Raw genomic sequence first — 21,443 nt, 5'->3', positions numbered from 1 at the left:
TTCTTTCTTTCTTTCTTTCTTTCTTTCTTTCTTTTTCTTTTTCTTTCCTCTCTCTCACTCTCTCCCTTCCTTCCTTCTTTCCTTCTTCTCCTTCCTTCCTTTCCTCCCTTTCCCTCCCTCCCCCTCCATCCCCTTCCCTCCCTTTCCTCCCTTGCTTCCTTCTTCTCTCTCTCCCTTTCTTTTCTTCTTTCTTTCTTTCTTTCTTTCTCCTTCTCTCTCTCTTTTCTTTCTTTGTTTATAAATTTTTTAATAGAGATGGTGTTTTATCATGTTGCACAGGCTGATCTTGAACTCATGGGCTCAAGCAATTCTTATACCTCAGCCTCCCAAAATGTTGGGACTACAGGCATAAGCCATCATGCCTGGCCCACCTTCACATTTTTAGCTATTAAAGCAGCACTTCATTTCCATGTGCTAAAATCTGAATCAGTTTTCTAGGTTTGCCATAAGAAATTACCACAAACTTGGTGGTTTAAAATTACAGACATTTATCATCTCACAGTTCTGGAGGTTAAAAGTTTGAAATCAGGATGTTGGCAAGGCCATGCTTTCTCTGAAGGCTTTAGGGAAGAATCCTTCCTCATCTCTTTGAGCCTCTGGTGGTTTCATGTGTTCCTTGATTTGTGGTAGATTACTCCAGTCTTTGCCTCTGTCTTTACATGGCCTTCTCTCTTGTCTGTCTTATCTTCATTTCTGTCTCTTTTAAGGACACTCTTCATTGGATTCAGGGCCCAGTGTAATTCAGGGTGATCTCATTTCAAGACCCTTACATTAACTACACCAGCAAAGAACTTTATTCCAAATAAAGTCATATTCTGATGATCTGGGTGGACATATCTCTTGGGAACCACAATTTAACCCACAACATGGTCTTCAAGGTTGGCAGTTTGATCCTTTTTAAAAATTGCTTTTTTTATATTTCAAAAATTACCCATCGGGTGCGGTGGCTCACACATGCAATCCTAGCACTTTGAGAGGCCAGTGCGGGCAGATCACGAGGTCAGGAGATCAAGACCATCCTGGCTAACACGGTGAAACCCTGTCTCTACTAAAAATACAAAAAATTAGCTGGGTGTGCTGGCACATGCCTGTAATCCCAGCTACTCAGGAGGCTGAGGCAGGAGAATCGCTTGAACCCAGGGGGCGGAGGTTGCAGTGAGCTGAGATAGTGCCACTGCACTCCAGCCTGGGTGACAGAGCAAGACTCCATCTCAAAAAAAAAAAAAAAATTAAATTTAAAAAAATGTGTTAAAATGTACATAACAAAGTACAGTAAGCCAGGCATAGGAACACAAAAACTGCATCTTGTCATCTAATGTGGAATCTAAAACAATAGAATTCATAGAAGCAGAGAGTAGAATTATAGTTACCAGAGCATGGGGAATGGAAGGGAGGGACAGGAAGATATTGGTCCAAGAGTAGAAAGTTGTAGTTAGGTGGTGTAAATAAGTATTTAAGTTGATGAATATGCTAATTTGCTTGATTCAGTCATTCCACACTGTATACGTACCTATGTATGAAACACCACTGTGTACCCCCTTAATTTTGTGCAATTTATAACTTGTCAAAAAGCAAATCATATAATAAATATATGTATAATATAACCTCTACCATTTTAACAACTTTAAGTATATAATTCGGTGGCATTAAGTACGTAAACAATTTTGTACAATCATCACCATTCTCTACATGTTATACAGTAACTCTGCGTGGTCCCTCATCCCAGCCTCTGGTAAACTTTAAATTACTTTCTGTGTCTGTGAAGTTGCCTATTCTAGATATTTCATGTAAGTGGACTCATAAAATATTTGTCCTTTGGTGTCTGACTTATTTTGCTTAGCATATTTTCAAGGTTCATCCAGTTACAGTATGTATCAGAACTTCTCATTCCTTTTTATGACTGCAAAATATTCCATTGTGTGCATATACATTTTGTTTATCCATTCATCCATCAATGGACACCTTTTGGCTATTATGAATAATGTTGCTATAAACATTGGTGTATAAGTGTGTATTTGGATCCTTGCTTTCAATTCCTTCTCGTATTGTGATGGTTTTAATGTGTTTCTTTTAAAATTCATGTTAAAATTTGATTTCCAATATGGCAGTATTAGGAGGTGGGGCCTAGTGGGAGGTGTTTGGATCATGGGGACACTGCCCTAATGAGTTGTTACAAGCAAGGTTCCACCTTTTGTGTGCCTCTTTGCCCCCTTGCCTTTCTGCTTTTCCATGCTGTCATGTAGCACATGGCCCTCACCAAAAACTAAGCAGAGACCAGTGCCATGCTTTTTGACTTCCAGCCACCAGAATTGTGAACTGCATAAACCTCTTTTCTTTATAAATTACTCAACCTCAGGTATTCTGTTACAGCAAGACTATACAGACTAGTACAGGTATATATCTAGAAGTGGATTTGCTGGGTTATATGGGAATTCTGTTTATCCTTATTTATTTATTTATTCATTTTTTGAGACAGGGTCTCACTTTGTTGCCCAGGCTGAAGTGCAGTCGTGTGATCATGGCTCACTGCAGCGTCTACCTTCCTGATTTAAGCTGTCCTCCCACCTCAGCTCCGCAAATAGCTGGGACTACAGATGTGCAACACTATGCCCAGCTAATTTTTATTTTTCTTATAGAGACAGGGTTTGGCCATGTTACCAAAGCTGGTCTTACACTCCTGAGCTCAAGCGATGCACCTGCCTTGGCATCTCAAAGTGCTGGGATTATAGGTGTGAGCCACCATGCCCAGCCTGTGTTTATCTTTTTGAGGAACCTTTTGCACAGGGGCTGTACCATTTTCCATTTGCACCAGCAATGCATGAGGCTTCCAGCTTTTCTATATCCTCGCCAATATTTATTATTTTCTGTTTTTTTTTTTTTTTTGTTTGTTTGTTTGTTTTTTTGAGACGGAGTCTTACTCTGTCACCCAGGCTTTGGAGTGCAGTGGTGCCATCTCAGCTCACTGTAACCTCCACCCTTCACCTTCTGGGTTCAGGTGATTCTGCCTCAGCCTCCCAAGTAGCTGGGATTATAGGTGTGTGCCATCATACCTGGCTAATTTTTTTGTAGTTTTACTAGAGATGGAGTTTCACTGTGTTGGCCAGACTGGTCTTGAACTCCTGACCTCAGGCGATCCACCTGCCTAGGCCTTTCAGAGTATTTTATTTTTGGTTAATAACTATTCTAGTATGTGTGAAGTGGTATCTTTTTTTTTTTTTTTTTTTTGAGACGAAGTCTTGCTCAGTCGCCCAGGCTGGAGTGCAATGGCGCAATCTCGGCTCACTGCGAGCTCTGCCTCCTGGGTTCACGCCATTCTCCTACCTCAGCTTCCCAAGTGGCTAGGACTACAGGCGCCCACCACCACACCTGGCCAATTTTTTTTTGTATTTTTAGTAGAGATGGGGTTTCACCATGTTAGCGAGGATGGTCTTGATCTCCTGACCTTGTGATCCACCTGCCTCGGCCTCCCAAAGTGCTGGGATTACAGGCGTGAGCCACTGTGCCCGGCCTTGAAGTGGTATCTTATTGTGGCTTGGATTTGAGTTTTTCCGGTGACTAATGATGCTGAACATTTTTTCATGCGTTTTTTGGCCTTTCGTATATGTTCTCTGGAGAAATGTTATTTAAGTTCTTTGTTCATTTTTTTAATTGGGCTGCTTGTCTTTTGTTGAGTTTTAGGAGTTGTTTTTATATTCTAAATATTAAACTCTTACCACATAAATAATTTACGAATTTTTTTTCCTCATTCTGTAGATTGTCTTTTCACCCTCGTGATAGTGGCCTTGATGCACAAAAGTTTTAATGAAGTCCAATTTGTGTTTTTCTTTTGTAGCTTATGCTTTTGGTATCATATTTAAGATGCTGTTGCCAAATCTAAGTTCATATAGATTTTTCCCTATGTTTTCTTCTAAGAGTTTTAGTGTTTAGGTCTTTAATTTAGGTCTTTAATCCATCTTGAGTTATTTTTTGTTTTATGGTACAAAGTAAGTGTCCAGTTTCAGTATTTTGTGTGTGGATATCCAGTTTTCGTAGCACCCTTTGTTGAAGAGCCTGTTGGTTCTTTCCCCATTGAGTGGTCTTGACAACCTTGTTGAAAGTCAGTTGACCATCGTATCAGTCAGTTTGGGCTGCCATAACACAGTATCATAGTCTGGGTGGCTTAAACAACACATTTATTTCTTACGTTTCAGGAGGCTGGAAAGTCCAAGATCAAAGTGCCCACAAGGTAGGTTTTATTTTCAGGCCTTTTCTCTTGGCTTGTAGGTAGCCACTACCTTGCTTTGTGCTCATGTGATTTCTTAGTGTTTGTGAGGTGAGAGAGAGTGTAAGCTTTCTGGTGTTTCTTCTTAGAAGGGCATTAATCACATCATGAGACCTCCACTCTCACTACCTCATCTAGCTGATTACCTTTTAAAGTCCCCCTCTTCAAGCATTATTACATGGGGAGTTAAGGCTTCAACTTATGAATCTGGGGAGAAGGGATACAAACATTCAGACCATAACAACGACAAATGCAAGAGTTTATTTCTAGACTTTCAGTTCTGTTCTATTTGTCTATGTGCCTGTTCTTGTGTACTACACTGTTTTGATTACTACAGCTTTGTAGTAGGTTTGAAATCAGAAGTAGGAGTCGTCAAATTTTTTTTTTCAAGATTGTTTCATGTGAAATTTAGGATGGCTTTTTCCTATTTCTGAAAAAAGAATTATTAGGATTTTGACAGGGATCAAATTGAATTTGTAAATCAGGGGTAGTTACTGTCATATTAACAGTGTTAAGTCTTCCTGTCTGTGAACATGGGATGTCTTTCCATTTATTTTGATCTTCTTTTATTTCTTTCAGCAATGTTTTGTACAAGTCTTTTAATGTACAAGTCTTCTGCTTCTTTGGTTAAATTCATTCTCAAGTATCTATCAATATAATCCACCACATTAGGAGAATGAAGAAAAAAAAGAACTCACTACAGTCTGTCCTTTGTATCTGTGGGTTCCACATCTGCAGATTCAACCAACTGCAGATCAAAGATATTTGGGGAAAAAAAAAAGATAATACAAATTTATTCCTGAATCAAGGACCAGAAGAAAAAAAATACAAAATTTAAAAATACAGTGTAACAACTGTTTGCATAGTATTTGCATTGTATTAGGTGTTATAAGTAATCTAGAGATGATTTAAATTGTGTAGGAGGATATGTGTAAGTTATATGCAAATACTATATATAAGGGACTTGAGCATTCAAGGATGTTGGTATCTTTGGGGGGTCTAGGGTCCAGTCCCCCACAGATACTGAGGAATAACTACATCATCTCAGTTGATGCAGAGAAAGCATTAAAGAAAAGCTAACATCCTTTCCTTTGTAAAAGCACTTTAATAAATTAGGAAAAGAGGGGAATTTCCTCAACATGATAAAGGCTACCCATGAAACATCATTGCTTACATCATCTTCAGTGGTGAAAGACTGAGGGATTTTATCCTTAGATCAGGAACAATATGAGGATGCCTTCTTTCACCATTCAATGTATTAGAAGTTCAATGTAGTATTAGAAGTTCTAGGCCGGGCGCCGTGGCTCAAGCCTGTAATCCCAACACTTTGGGAGGCCAAGACGGGCGGATCATGAGGTCAGGAGATCGAGACTATCCTGGCTAACACGGTGAAACCCCGTCTCTACTAAAAAATACAAAAAACTAGCCAGGCTTGGTGGCGGGCGCCTGTAGTCCCAGCCACTCGGGAGGCTGAGACAGGAGAGTGGCGTAAACCTGGGAGGCGGAGCTTGCAGTGAGCTGAGATCCGGCCACTGCACTCCAGCCTGGGCGACCAAGCCAGATTCCATCTCAAAAAAAAAAAAAAAAAAAAAGTTCTAGCCAGAAGGTAAGCAAGAAAAAGGAAATAAAAAGCATTCAAATTGGAAAGGAAGAAGTAAAACTATCTCTATTTAAAGATAACATGATCTTGTATGTAGAATACCCTAAAATTACACCAAAAACAAAACAAAACTTTGCAAGTTAGTAAGAAATTCAGCAAAGTTGGAGGATACAGCATCAACACACAAAAATCAGTTGTGTTTATATACACTCTAAATGAACAATCCCAAAAGGAAATTAAGAAAACAATTTCAATTACATTAGTGTCAAGAAGAAAAAAATACTGAAACACCCGTACCTTTTGACTTAACTCCAGTAGTCCTTGAAAGATTCCTCCCCGTCCGCCAAAAAAATAGAACCAGGCTCATCTTTACATATACTACCTCAGACTTGGAATTAACTTGTTTTGCAAGAAGCCTCAGTACCTTTCGGTGGAAAATGGTATCTGGAGATCACAGCCTGAACTCAGACAAGCTTTTTGAAGTTAGAATCTTCTGAGATGATGTAAGTTGCTTATTTCCCATTCACTCCTGAGCCTGCCTGCCTCTGTCTGCCTATATATATATATATTGCTAAATTGCTAAATTATATATATATATATATTTTAAGAGTCTGTTGCCCAGACTCTTAGTGGCATGATCACAGCTCACTGAAGCCTTGACCTCCTGAACTCAAGCAGTCCTCCCACCTCACCCACCTGAGCAGCTAGGACCACAGACAATACCCCCATGCCCGGCTATCTAAATAATAATTTTTTTTTTTTTTTTTGGAGAGACAGGGTCTCCATATGTTGTCCAGGCTGATCTTGAACTCCTGGGCTCAAGCAGTCCTCCACCTCTGCCTCCCAAAGATTATAGGTGTGAACCACCCTGCCTGGCCCTAGCTTATCTTTCTGTTTTGGCACTGAAATTCTTCTTCTTAAGAACACTGAAATGATCTAATAATCGCCAAATCTAATGGATGATTTTCAGAGATTATTTTATTTGACTTTTCTTAGATCTTTATTTGACCTTTCTTATTTCTGTTGCCCTTCCTTCCTCGACTTTTTCCTTGTTTTATGAGATGGCATTCTCATGGTTCTCCTCTTGAATTGCTCTTTTTGCATGCTCAGTAAGTGTTATTCCCTCAGCTTGTATTTTCTTGGACAATCTCTTCTACAGTAGTGGTTTTACTTAATTATTTTTTTTTACTTAATGTTTTTTAAGAGATGGAGTCTTGCTATATTGCCCAGGCTGGCCTTGAACTCCTGGCCTCACGGGATCCTCCTGCGTTGGCCTCCCAAAGTGCTGGGATTACAGGCATCAGCCACTGGCTTATAGTAGTAGTTTCAGGATCTACCCATTAAGTACATTATGTGATTTCCATTTTACTTCTTTGCTTCTGTTTTTGTCTTTAAAACTAAAAATCTTGTGTTTTTGCTGTCACACAAATACTGCAAATTCACTGTCTACAAATGAACTCTTACTTCCTTCTTCCCTGCCAATTACTTGCTCACACACCTAGTGCCCTCCCCTTCTCATCTGGTTATTTTTCCTATTTATTTATTTTATTTATATTTTAATTTTTATTTTATTTTATTTTTTGGGGGATGGACTCTCGCTCTGTCACCCAGGCTGGAGTGCAGTGGTGTGATCTCGGCTCACTGCAACCTCCATCTCCTGGGTTCAAGTGATTTTCCTGCCTCAACCTCCCATGTAGCTGGGATTACAGGCATGCACCACCATCCCTGGCAAATTTTTGTATTATTAGTAGAGATGGGGTTTCACCATGTTGGTCAGGCTGGTCTCAAACTCCTGACCTCGTGGTCTGCCTGCTTTGGCCTCCCAAAATGGTGGGATTACAGATGTGAGCCACCACTCCCGGCCTATTTTTATTTTTATTTTAGAGACAATCTTGCTATGTTGCCCAGGATGGAATGCAGTGGCAAGATCATAGCTCTCTGCAGCCCCAGTCTGTTATTCTTCAGATTTTATCTCTGTTAGTTATTGGCTTCTAGTCACCCAAGTTAGAAACCTGTGAGGCATCTTTTGTTCTTCCTTTTCCCTTACTATTTAGTTTTAATTGCTAAATCTTGTTGATACTACATCAGGTATGATTTTGAAAACCTTTTTGATTTTCTTTTTTTTTTTTTTTTTTGAGACGGAGTCTTGCTCTGTAGCCCAGGCTGGAGTGCAGTGGCACGATCTCCGCTCACTGCAAGCTCTGCCTCCCGGGTTCATGCCATTCTCCTGTCCCAGCCTCCTGAATAGCTGGGACTACAGACGCCCGCCACCTCGCCCGGCTAATTTTTTGTATTTTTAGTAGAGATGGGGTTTCACCGTGTTAGCCAGGATGGTCTCGATCTTCTGACCTCGTGATCCGCCCACCTCGGCCCCCCAAAGTGCTGGGATTACAGGCGTGAGCCACCGCGCTCGGCCACCTTTTTGATCTTCTACTGCCACCACCTTAGTTCTGGTACTCATTTTGCATGTTTTGTCTTTTGACTTTCCTTGCTTTTACAACTCTTCTTTTCGCGCTCTCTTCTTTACTGTTTCCTCTGCCCCATTCATTTTTATACACTGGAGACAGGCTTTTCTTCTAAAATGAAAATATGTTTATCTCTGAGGTAACAAATTGGCTCCCTTATTATTCCAGTTCTCTAAGGTGGTTACTGGTCAGAGTTTCTTCCTGTGGCAAAAGGCAGCTTGCCTTACAACTCTGACTCCTATCAGAAATTTACTTTTTCTTTGTGGGAGAGTTTCTTTCTGATTATCTTTGCTACTATCACACTAGCTTTGGTACAGGCTCTGCTTGTGCCCCCAGCTTCTGTGTGGACAGAATCTTTGCCTAATTCCACCCACCACAGCTGAGACCAGGCTGTGATTATTTTAAAACAAAACTTTATTAAAAGCTTAGTATAGTAGGGAATTGCAGAACAAATATGTATGTCTTTATGTATGTTTTATGTGTGGCTGATCTAGGAGAAATAGGCAGCATCTACTTGCTGAGCTTTCAGTCATCTCATGGTGAGCAGAGGGCATCTTTTCTTTGAAGCTTGGAAGCAGGTTGAAATCTGGGAGAAATAACTTACTTTTTTCCCCTTTCTTCCAAGGACCTTACTTCATGACCTGTAATTTGTGTCCTGGCTGACTAAAATTGGGAATGTCAGTTCACTTCAGGAGATACAGTCTCCTTCCTGCACAGATTTATTGTTACTCTGTCTCCTGTAGAACAAATAGACCATTAGTATAGGAGAGATTCATTCACTGAACAAATATTTAGGATATGTGTCAGACATGGTTCCAAGTGCTGGACAAAGAATAATAAGGAAGTTAAGATTTGTGCTAGTGGTGGGGGTAAGATAGAAAATAAAAAAGAAAGCTGGGCGCGGTGGCTTAAGCCTGTAATCCCAGCACTTTGGGAGGCCGAGACGGGCGGATCATAAGGTCAAGAGATCGAGACCATCCTGGCTAACATGGTGAAACCCCGTCTCTACTAAAAAATACAAAAAAAAAAAAAAAAACTAGCTGGGTGAGGTGGCGGGCGCCTGTAGTCCCAGCTACTCGGGCGGCTGAGGCAGGAGAATGGTGTAAACCCGGGAGGCGGAGCTTGCAGTGAGCTGAGATCCGGCCACTGCACTCCAGCCTGGGCAACAGAGCGAGACTCCATCTCAAAAAAAAAAAAGAAAATAAAAAAGAAACAGAGAAAATAATTTGAGGTAATGAGGAAAACAGGACAGCATAAGATAATATGATAGTGATTGAGGTAGGAAGAATAGATAGTTCTCTGAGCATGTTGGTTTTTGTGTATAATCTAAAGAGTATGATCTCTTAAAAAGATTCTTTTGGCTCCTGTGTATGAGGTGAACTTCAGGGAGCAAGATGGAAAACAGAGGATCAGTTAGGAAGCTGTTGGTATAATTCAGGTTTGAAAGTAATCATTGGAGTAGGGTGTAGATGATGAGAATTGGTTGGGATATATTTTGGAGGTACAGTCAATAGGACTTGTTGATAAATGTAGTGAAATAAGACCTCTGACCCCTAGGTAGCAGGGTCAGTGCTAGATAGTTGGTGGCACCATTAATTGAGATAGGAAAACTGGAGAAAGAATACGCAGTGGTTGGGATGAAAGAGGAAGCTATTATTTCCTTACTTTAGATCACTCTACTGATTTAAAAATTGGTGATTATTTAACACCTACAGTGTAGTCTAAATCAGGGGTTTTCAACGTTGGCACTGTTGGCATTATGGACCAGGTAATTCTTTGTTGTGGGGTATTGTCCTGTGCATTGTGGGATATTCAACTGCATACTTAACCCACTATCAACTAAGATGTCAGTAGCACTGCCCCACTAGTTGTGGTAACTAAAAAGATCTCCAGACATTACCAGTATCTTCTGGGGAACAAAATTGCCCCTGGTTGAATACCACTGGTCTAGATACTTTTACCATATATCCTAAAGACCTTTTTAGATTGTTGGATTCTATATATAATAGCTGCTTTTTAAACCATTCACTTATATAAGTTATGATAATATATCAGTGATTGACTTGCCAGTTTTCTTTCTTTCTTTTTTTTTGTTGAGATGGAGTCTCGCTCTGTTGCCCAGGCTGGAGTGCAGTGGCGTGATCTCAACTCACTGCAACCCCTGGCTCCTAGGCTCAAGTGATTCTCCCACCTCAGCCTCTGGAGTAGCTGAGATTACAGACGCGCACTACCATGCCCAGCTAATTTTTGTATTTTAGTAGAGATGGGGTTTTTCCATGTTGGCCAGGCTGGCCTTGAACTCCTGACCTCAAGTGATCCACCTGCCTTGGCCTGCCAAAGTGCTGGGATTACAGATGTAAGCAATCTTGCCTGGACTGACTTTCCAGTTTTCTTGTCTTTTTAAAAATCATATTTTATTCAGCCATAACTACTAGTTATACTTATGCTTAGCATATTTCTTTCTAGGATATTTCTTTGCAGGTGTATGTTTTTACATGGTTGACATCACATGTACAGACATGTACAGTTCTGTTTCCTGATTTTATTTATTTACTTAGTTTTTATTTTTTTAGAGACAGGATCCGACTCTGTCACCCAGGCTGGGGTGCAGTGGTGCAATCATAGCTCACTGCAGCCTTGAACTCCTGAGCTCAAGGGATCCTCCTGCCTCTCCAATAGCTAGAACTATAGGCTCATGCTATGATGCCTGGCTCATTTTTCATTTTTTATTTTTTGTAGAGATTGGAGTCTTGCTATGTTGCCTAGGCTGGTCTTGAACTCCTGACCTCAAACAATCTTCCTGCCTCGGCCTTCCAAAGTGTGTTGGGACTATAGGAATGAGCCACCATGCCTGACTGGATGAAAATATTCTAGAATTGATTGTGGTAATGGTTGTACAACTCTGAATATACTAAACACAATTGAATTGTGCAATTTAGATTGATGAGTTATGTGGCATTTGAATTGTATCTCAATAAAGCTGTTATTTTTAAAAAAGAAGCTAAACCAAATAGCATTGTATGTAGTTTCTGTCTGTAGCTCTAGTTCTGTATAAATTAAATTAACTGGTTCAGGCATGTGATAAATATTTTTGAAATAAGGTTTATTGCAGTATAATTTATATAGAGTGAAATTCATCCTTTTATTATACAGTTCTGTAAGGTTTGACAAATGCATATAGTGGTGTAACTAGTACTGTAATCAAGATGCAGTACATTTTCATCACCCCTCAGATTCTTTTATGCCCCTTTATAGCCAGCCTTTCCCCTTCCTCTGCCTCTAGCAGCCACTCAATCTGTTTTCTATTCTATAGTTTTCCCGTTTCAGAAGATCATGTTAATCATACTTTACAGTGTGTTGCCTTTGAGTTTGGCTTTTTTCACTTAGCATTATGTGTTTGAGATTTATCCATGTTGCATGTGTCTTACTAATAGTTCATTGTATGGATGTACTGAATTTGATTATTCATCGGTTGAAAGATATTTATGTTGTTTTTAGTTTTTGGTGATTATGAATAAAATCACTATAAACATTTGCCTATAGGTTTTTAAAAATACAATCTTTTTTTTTTTGAGTCAAGGTCTCTCTCTGGCCCAGGCTGGAGTGCAGTGGTCTGGTACAATCTCAGCTCACTGTATCCTGGGCTCAGGTGATCATCCTCTGCATCCTGGGCTCCGGTGATCATCCCGTTGCGGTGTCAGAGTAGCTGGGACTACAGGCATGCACTACCACGCCTCTCAAATTTTTCTATTTTTAGTAGAGATGGGGTTTCTCCTTGTTGCCCAGGCTGGTGTTGAACTCCTGGGCTCAAGCGATCCACCTGCCTCTGCCTCTGCCTCCCAAAGTGCTGGGATTACAGCCACTGCACCTGTCCAAAAAATACTGTATTTTTAACAAGAACACACAACCTTTAACAATTTGCTGTTAGAAAGAAAATTTAAAGCAAGATACTTCATTCCCAGAAAGACTTAATAAAAGGAAGATGCTTATTATGTTGGGCCTAATATCTTCTCATATATAGTTTTTCAAATTTAATTCTTTCCACAGTGAATTTGAGGCAGATTACAAAAAGATATATATGAGTAAAAGAAATAAGGGTCGTGACAAAGGAAAATACAGATAATTCTAATGTGATTGATCAGAGAATATGATTAGTTAAATATGTTCTATTATTAAATGGAGAGAATATTACTGCATCTGCCAAGAAACAACATTTTCTAGTCCTGATTCTAAAGGTAATTTCAGATGTGATTCTTCACTGAGTAATGTCTTCAGTAATGTTTTCTTTTTAACAGAAAAATTCAGCCTGAATTTCTTGTCTGTAGGTTTTTATGTAAACATGTTTTCATTTTTCTTGAGTAAAAAGGAGTAGGGTTACTGGATCATATAAATACTGTATGTCTTCTTATATTGTGTTTTGAGAGTTCTTTATATATTTTGAATACACATCCTTTATTAATGTTTTGAAAATAATTTTCTCCCAGTTTATGGTTTGTCTTCACTTTCTTTTTTTGCAGAAATAGGGTGCTGGGTCTTGCTTCGTTGCCTAGGCTGGTCTCATATTTCTGACCTAAAGTGACATCACCCTCATTTTCTTTCTTTTTTTTTTTTTTTGAGACAGAGTCTCGCTTTTTGCCCAGGCTGGAGTGCAGTGGCGCGATCTTGGCTCACTGCAAGCTCCGCCTCCTGGGTTCACGCCATTCTCCTGCCTCAGCCTCCCGAGTAGCTGGGACTACAGGCACCCGCCACCTCGCCTGGCTAGTTTTTCATATTTTTTAGTACAGATAGGGTTTCACCGTGTTAGCCAGGATGGTTTCGATCTCCTGACTTTGTGATCCTCCTGTCTCGGCCTCCCAAAGTGCTGGGATTACAGGCTTAAGCCACCGCGCCCGGCCAGCTTCATTTTCTTAAGTGTTTTTCAAAGAGCAGAAATTTTTTATTTTGATGAAGTCTACTTTATCAATTTTTTTTATGGATTATGCTTTTTGTGTCATATTTTACTTCTGTGCCTTTTAGCATTTTATTTTTTCTGTTTGCAGATGTCTTCCCACCTGTTCTTCCTTCAAGAACCAGCTTTTTCTTTCTTTTCCCCTTTGTCTCCAGACGTAGCTACAGTTATTATCAATAATAGTAGTGGTAGTGATTGTTACTTTTTTTTTTTTTTTTTTGACAGAGTTTCACTCTTGTCAGCCAAGCTGGAGTGCAATGATGCAATCTCAGCTCACTGCAACCTATGCCTCCTGAGTTCAAGCGATTCTCCTGCCTCAACCTCCCAAGTAGCTGGGATTACACCTGCCACTGCACCTGTCTAGTTTTTGTGTTTTTAGTAGATACAAGGTTTCACCATGTGTTAGTCAGGCTGGTCTTGAATTCCTGACCTCAGGTGATCCAACGCACCTTGGCCTCCCAAAGTGCTGGGATTATAGGTGTGAGCCACCATGCCAGGCCGTGATTGTTACTATTTAGCAGGCCCTTTTTGCACCACATTCTTGCTTTGATACTGTAGTATTTTTATTTAAGTCTTACAGGTAAAAGCAATTCTAAAGTTAGTTGGGAACTGAAACCCAAGATAGAGATTGAGGCGAGTGAATATGCACACAGACATTCAGACACACAAATTTAATTTTGTAGAAATCAACAGACATATAGCATCAGAAGACCTAAGAGAAAGCTTATCTTGGTTTAGTCTTTTGTTTTTGTTTTAGTTTTAGACACAGGGTCTTGGTATGTTGCCCAGGCTGGAATGCAGTAGCTATTCTCAGGCGTGACCCCACTACTGATCAGCATGGGAGTTTTGAACTGCTCCGTTTCTGACCTGAGCCAGTTCACTCCTCCTTAGGTAACTTGGTGGTCTCCTGCACTGGGGAGGTTACCGTATTGAAGTCTAACATTGTGCAGACACCCAATTGGCATAGCTAGCACACTATAGCCCAGAACTCCTGGGCTCGAGTGATCCTCCTGCCTCAGCCTCCCGAGTAACTGGGGCTGTGGGCATATACCACATAGTGCAGCAGTTTAGTTGTTTTTTTTGAGACAAGAGTCTTGCTCTGTTGCCCAGCCTGGAGTGCAACAGCATGGTCTCAGGCCGCTGCAACCTCCACCTCCTGGATTCAAGCAGTTCTCCTGCCTCACCCTCCCGAATAGCTGGGATTACACGCATCTGCCACCATGCCCAGCTAATTTTTTTGTATTTTTAGTAGAGATGGGGTTTCACCATGTTAGCTAGGCTGACCTCAGGTAATCCACTCGCCTCAGCCTCCCAAAGTGCTTAGATTACAGGCGTGAGCCACCGTGCCCTGCAGTTTAGTTGTTTTTAATTAACAGTGTGCTTCAGAACTCCCAGGGGAGTTCCCCCACTTCCCCACCCACCTTCCCGCCTTTACAATATGAAAATGCCCAGGCCCTGTCTATTCTAGACCTTCTGAAATAGAACATGAGGGAGAAAGTGAAATATTGTAGAGTAGGTACTGCTACCATAATAGAATCATGTCTGTGATACCATTAACTTTTTTTTCTTTTTTTGAGACAGGTTCTTGTTCTATCACCCAGGTTGGAGTATGGTGGCATGATCATGACTTTCTACAACCTCTAACCCCCAGGCTCAAGCAACCCTCCCACCTCAGCCTCCTGAGTAGCTGGGACTACAGGTGCATGCCACCATGCTTGGCTAATTTTTTTTTCTCTATTTTTTGTAGAGACAGTCTTTCTATGTTACTTAGGCTGGTCTCAAAGTCTTGGGCTCAAATGATCCTCCTGCCTCAGCCTCACAAAGTGCTAGGACTACAGGTGTGAACCACCATACCATGCCATTAACATGGTTTTTGTTTTTGTTTTTGAGATGGAGTCTCGCTGTGTCACCCAGGCTGGAGTGCAGTGGCAGGATCTTGGCTCACTGCAACCTCTGCCTCCCAGGTTCAAGAGATTCTACTGCCTCCGCCTCCTGAGTAGCTGAGATTACAGGCAACGTGCCACCACACCCGGCTAATATTTGTATTTTTAGTAGAGATGAGGGGTTTTGCCATGTTAATCAGGCTGGTGTTGAACTCCTGACCTCAGGTGATCCATCTGCCTTGGCCTCCCAAAGTGCTAAGATGACAGGCGTGAGCCGCTGTGCCCGGCTGTTTTTTTTTTTTTTTTTTTTTTTTTTTTGAGGCGGAGTCTCGCTCTGTCGCCCGGGCTGGAGTGCAGTGGCCGGATCTCAGCTCACTGCAAGCTCTGCCTCCCGGGTTTATGCCATTCTGCTACCTCAGCCTCCGGAGTAGCTGGGACTACAGGCGCCCGCCACCTCGCCCGGCTAGTTTTTGTATTTTTAGTAGAGACGGGGTTTCACCGTGTTAGCCAGGATGGTCTCGATCTCCTGACCTCGTGATCCGCCCGTCTCGGCCTCCCAAAGTGCTGGGATTACAGGCTTGAGCCACCGTTTTTTTTTTTTTTTAATGGATTAAATGGAAATACAGATAGTATCTAATTCTGTTTCAGTAGGTTTCGATAGGCTAGCGCACATGAAATACCTATAGCGTATCCTAGGTGGTAATTTCTTGAAGCAAAGGAGAAAGAGTAGAAGTCAAGGGTAGTGTCATGGGAGCCCTGGAGGTCAGTGCTAGGAAGTGGGAATAAACATACTTTTTTTTAGCCTTCCATTCTGTGGAACACTTGAATTATTTAAGAATCAGGCCAGGCGCGGTGGCTCACACCTGTAATCCCAGCACTTTGGGAGGCCGAGGCAGGCGGATCACAGTCAGGAGATCGAGACCATCCTGGCTAACATGGTGAAACCCTATCTCTACTAAAAATACAAAAAATTTGCTGGGCATGGTGGCACATGCCTGTAGTCCCATCTACTTGGGAGGCTGAGGCAGGAGAATTGCTTGAACCCAGGAGGCAGAGGTTGTAGTGAGCCAAGATTGTACCACTGCACTCCAGCCTGGGTGACAGAGTGAGACTCTGTCTCAAAAAAAAAAAAAAGAATAAAAATGTTTGTTCCAATTATTCTTTCGTTCAGTCTTTTCTCTTGAAATTGACTGTGGCATATCTTAATAACTTCCTTGCTTCTTTATATGATCTTTTCATAGAATATGTGAAAACTCTGGGACTTGGAAAAAAATAGAGTGGTACATCATGTTCCTGGATGGAAAAACTCAGTATTATAAAAATATGTGTTCCATAAAATTAATTAAAATTAATATTATTACATTAAGTATCCCAGTGGGGGTTTAAACATTTATTCTATTTGATGATACATAGGGCAGAATAATATGTGAAAGGCAAGACAATTTTGAATTAGAAAAATTATGAAGGCAGAGGGCAGTAGGGGAATATAGAACCTTGTTCTGTGGTAGGTCTTAAATATGATACAGGTATGGGAATGCTGAAATTGTTACAGATAAACAGATTCATGTCTATATAACAGTAGAGTATATAGATCATTCATGTTTGGATGGTCTACTGGCCATTTTGGGGAAAAAGTTAGATCTTTTTCTTATTCCAAATGCTAATACATATCCTATCTGGGTTTAATATATGAATATAAGAAAATGAAACTATTAAAGTACTGAAAGAAAATGTAGGTGAATATCTTGGGATGAGGAATGCCTTTCCAAGCATAAACAAAAAAATTAATTCAAAAGAATGAGATTTGATTACATTGAAAAAATGGGCCGGGCGCGGTGGCTCAAGCCTGTAATCCCAGCACTTTGGGAGGCCGAGACGGGCGGATCACGAGGTCAGGAGATCGAGACCATCCTGGCTAACACGGCGAAACCCCGTCTCTACTAAAAATACAAAAAATTAGCCGGGCGAGGTGGCGGGCGCCTGTGGTCCCAGCTACTCAGGAGGCTGAGGCGGGAGAATGGCGTGAACCCGGGAGGCGGAGGTTGCAGTGAGCTGATATCCGGCCACTGCACTCCAGCCTGGGCAACAGAGCAAGACTCCGTCTCAAAAAAAAAAAAAAAAAAAAGAAAAGAAAAAAAGAAAAAATGGTCACATTTTGAAAAAGGTAAATGGCTTTCAAATATCAGAGAACTGACTTTTCAGAACAAGGTATTGAACAGATAAAAACAATAGATAACCACTTCAGGAGTCATTTTAGATTCCACTGTGCTCCACATCCCTAATTTCTATTCCGGTCACCATTCATGCTTTCATTCAACAAGTGTTTGAGTGCCTATTATGCCTGAGGAACCATTGTAGGTACGGAGGATACAGTAATGAATAAAATGGAGAAAATCTCTGCTCTATGGAGTTTACATTCCAGGGATGGGGTGGGAATAACTGCTAAACAAATAATTAATGTAGAACATTTTAAATAAAACATTTCTATAGAGGAAGATAAAGCAGACAATAGAGATATAGTGTACTTTGGTGGAGGGGGTATTGCAGTTCTGAACAGTGGCAGTTAAGCAAAGATCTGAAAGAAATGAGAAGTCATATGGGTATCTGATAGGAGGAACATTCCAGGTAGAAGGAACAGCGTGGGCAAATATTATGAGGCAGGAGAGTGTTGTATATGTTTTGTGAGCATCAAAGAGGCAGCACAGAGGCAGTAGCTGAACATGAGTGAGCAAGGTGGTGAATAACAGGAGATGAGATCAGGGGAATAGCAGAATATAGATAATGTAGGGCCTTTTAAGGTCAGATAATTTGTTGCGGGGGCTGTTCTGTACATGGTAGGACATTTAAGCATCCCTGGTTTCTATCCACTAGATTTCAATAGCACCCCCAAGTTCTGACAACCAAAACTGCCTCCAGACATTGCCAGATTTTCTAGATTTGGGGAGCAAAATTGCCCTGGTTGAGAACCACAGGTCTGCTAAATGGGTGCTTATTCCTTTGGGGAAGACTTGGAGGAAGATTTATGGTATATATTTGCAGTAATGTTGCAGAGTCCTTCCTCAGCGGGACCCAGTCTGTCCTCAGTCAAGAGTCTCTGGCTGGGCCTGTGAATTGACTAGGTTTGGAAACTGGGCAAATGCCCCTGACTTGCATTGTGATAACTCAAGTTGGGTTTTGGCCACCAAATTTAGACATTTTTCTGTTATATAGATTAAACTGCCCATCTATTTCATTCCTAGGAACATCGTGATCAATTAGCCACTGCCAAAGATCCCTGCTGGCCAAAACATTCTGATTACCGGTATGTCCCTGCTGTCCTTATCTTTGGGGTTAAATACTGCCATTTGGCCTCTGCTACTTTGGTATCCCATTATCCTTGGTGAAATCAAGGAGCCCATCTCAGTGGTGGCATTTTCTGCAGTTATCCCTGACCTACAAAGGAGAACAGCCACAGGACTTTTCAAAGATGTGAGTGTTCCCCTTATTGACAGAATGACCCCCGGGCCTTCTCAGGGAATGTAGTTGGGTGGTAGGTGTGCAGGTTGCAGAGGATGAATCCACTTCAGGATTCCCACTTCCAGGTAGTGCCAGGGAAATCTGTCTCAGTCTTATTAAATGTAGGCTATTGTTGACTCTAAGTTTCAGTCAACAACCAAGGAAGCCATTAGAGACACCTTCAGCTACACAAGCTAACATATTCAATTCAGAATCTGTATTACATGCACCTCATATCAGTAAATTCTAACCACCTTAGTGTAATATCCTGAGACTCTGTTTGGATTTCTGCTTTTGTATATTAGCAAAATCTTGGAATTTTTTGCCTTTAAAGTTGTTTCCTGTAAAACTGTTTCCATTGTGTGTATCTGTCCCCCTACAACATGCTGAGATTTGACCCTAGTTATGGCTCTAGTGATGACTGGGTTAGCTGTGGTTGGTTTTGAGGAGAATGAACATTCTCCTGTAGGGCATCTACTGCACATAAGGATATCACATAATTTTCCAGCAAAAGAAGACTATTCTTTTTAGATACAGAGGGCAGGTGGAAGTCTGAAATTGTCAGTTTCATTCTGATCCAACCAGATATTCCCATTTGAAATTTCAAGGTCCCATTATTTCCCAGTAATTGCTCTTACTTTTTCTTTTTCTTTCTTTTTTTTTGAGATGGGAGTTTCACTCTTATTGCCCAGGCTGGAGTGCAGTGGCGCCATCTTGGCTTACTGCAGTCTCTACCTCCCAGGTTTAGGCGAGTCTCCTGCCTTAGCCTCCTGAGTAGCTGGGATTACAGACCTGCACCACCACACCCTGCTAATGTTTGCATTTTTAGCAGAGATGGAGTTTCGCCATGTTGGTCAGGCTGGTCTTGAACTCCTGACAGGTGATCCACCTGCCCTGGCCTCCCAAAGTGCTGGGATTAAGGCGTGAGCCATCATGCCTGGCCTGCTCTTACTTTTTCTTTTCTTTTTTTTTTTTTGAGATGGAGTCTCACTGTCTGCTTTTAGTTTCACACAATAAACTTGGTGAGACTGAATTCAACTAATTTTGTCATTCAGCAGTTTGCACAATTAAATTTTGCATTTGATTTTCAGCAATATCAACCTGTGGTTATATAAGAATTAAGATTATTAATACAAAAATGAGCCAGGCATGGTGGCTTACACCTGAGGGTGAGATGGGAGGATGGTTTGAGCCTGGGAGGCAGAGGTTGCTGTGAGCCAAGGTTGCAGTGAGCTGAGATCACGCCACTGCACTCCAGCCTGGGTGCTTGTCACAAAAAATATATGTATATTTAAGGTTGTCTTGAAAGGTCTCTTTTCTCTGACTGTGACTTGAGCTGACTTAATGGACTTGCACTTGTTATTTTCATCAGAAATGCACAAGAGCACTTGGAGAATTCATCTCATATAACAGATTTTGTAGTCATCATTACTGCTTTACTAGTTAAGTTCAGTAACCATTTGGGTTCCCAAGGTACTTGCTTTAGTTGGCATTTCATCATCACCAACCACAGGCGATAGCCTGATTAACTGTGATGCTCCTGCATATGTGGGATTACCAAACTAGTTCCTGCTTGAGCCTTATACTCAAGCCCAAGGGCACAACGAAAACCAATTCTGAATCCTATCTTTGTGTGCCTGTCTCCTGTGACCACTGCCACTACCAATCCTGTATTCAGAGGACAGAAACCACACAGTAATTTGAATAAGGAAAGTTTAACATAAAGAATTATTTACCATTAATGGGGAATTAACTCTAACGCATAAAGAGAACGGTAAAGATACAGAATAACAGTAGAGGGAGCGGCCACTACCTCTAGGTCTGAGGCAGAGTAACAAGGGTGGAATAAATCTGGATGATGGCCAGCCCACCAGCTTCAAGGCTGAGATTCCGATCTAGTTGGAGAAGGTGTGGTCCACTGGATGCTGGAAACATTTGAGGTGCGGCAGGCTTTTGCTGGCAATTACAAAATGCCCCTCTGGGGTGCCCATAAAAGTCAGTAGGATGGTGAGTCCCTCATCTCTACGAAAAATAAAAAAATTAGCTGGACATACTGGTGCGCACCTATGGTCCCAGCTACTTGGGAGGCTGAGGTGGAAGGATTGCTTGAGCCCAGGAGAACAAGGCTGTAGTGCACTTACTGTGTTTGTAGCACAACACTCCAGCCTGGGCAACAGAGGATACTGTGTCTCAAAAAAAGTCACTAGGAAGCCCCTTGCTGAATCTGGTTAAGAAGCCAGCTGGGACACTGGCAATATTCTCTGGAAAGTCTGTCTCCCATAGGGGTGCTGCTGAAACTTGCAGGGTAGCTGCTCTCTGGAGTGCTGACAAAACTTGTCAGGAAACTAGTCATGCGTGTGTGCCTGTGTCACTGAGACTTGTTGGGGAGTTGGTCCCTGGGAGGGCCATTTGGAGTCCTGCACAACACCTCCACTGGAGCAAGCCAGCTAGAGAACAGTGTAACAGAAAGCCCCTTCCTTCTGGAAGATTCCTCCAGTGCCATCTACTGACAAAGGTTAACATTGTGCCAGCTGGCAAAGGAGGAAGTTTTACAGAGTCCATCCCCATTACGTAAAGCAGGGCAGAGAAGAGTGGGTTTGGAGTTGAGAGGCAATCCATTTATAACTGGTGAGAACCCACATAGTTATATTGCCATACTCTTCATTCCTTAGGGTAGACGCTTGTTTTCATATGGTGAAGGACTTTCCTTTAATACCTCTCTTGTAGTACTGGTCTGGTAGTGATGAATTCTGTTTCTGAACAACTGTTTATTTTGCCTTCAGTTTTGAAA

General features: G+C 41.4%; 1 protein-coding gene across 8 annotated transcripts in view; it reads left to right on the top strand.

Moving 5' to 3' along the window:
- The window catches only part of ZMYM4 (zinc finger MYM-type containing 4), a 157,347-nt gene that overhangs the window by 12,307 nt on the left and 123,597 nt on the right, over nucleotides 1-21,443 (top strand). For 2 of the 8 annotated variants that reach the window (XM_023232240.2, XM_023232236.2), the window contains exon 2: nucleotides 18,397-18,458. The exons of 5 other annotated variants lie outside the window; for them this stretch is intronic. The gene's annotated coding sequence lies outside the window, so the exon portion shown is untranslated. Of the gene's footprint in view, nucleotides 1-4,190; nucleotides 4,226-18,396; nucleotides 18,459-21,443 lie in introns of all 8 variants that reach the window. One more of the 8 variants, XM_023232237.1, reaches the window with a different exon arrangement.

This window comes from Piliocolobus tephrosceles, chromosome 1 (assembly GCF_002776525.5).
Source record: "Piliocolobus tephrosceles isolate RC106 chromosome 1, ASM277652v3, whole genome shotgun sequence".
In the NCBI taxonomy this organism is placed as follows: domain Eukaryota; kingdom Metazoa; phylum Chordata; class Mammalia; order Primates; family Cercopithecidae; genus Piliocolobus; species Piliocolobus tephrosceles.
The sequence above is the reverse complement of the archived record's forward strand: the minus strand, read 5'-3'. Positions and strand labels throughout refer to the sequence as shown.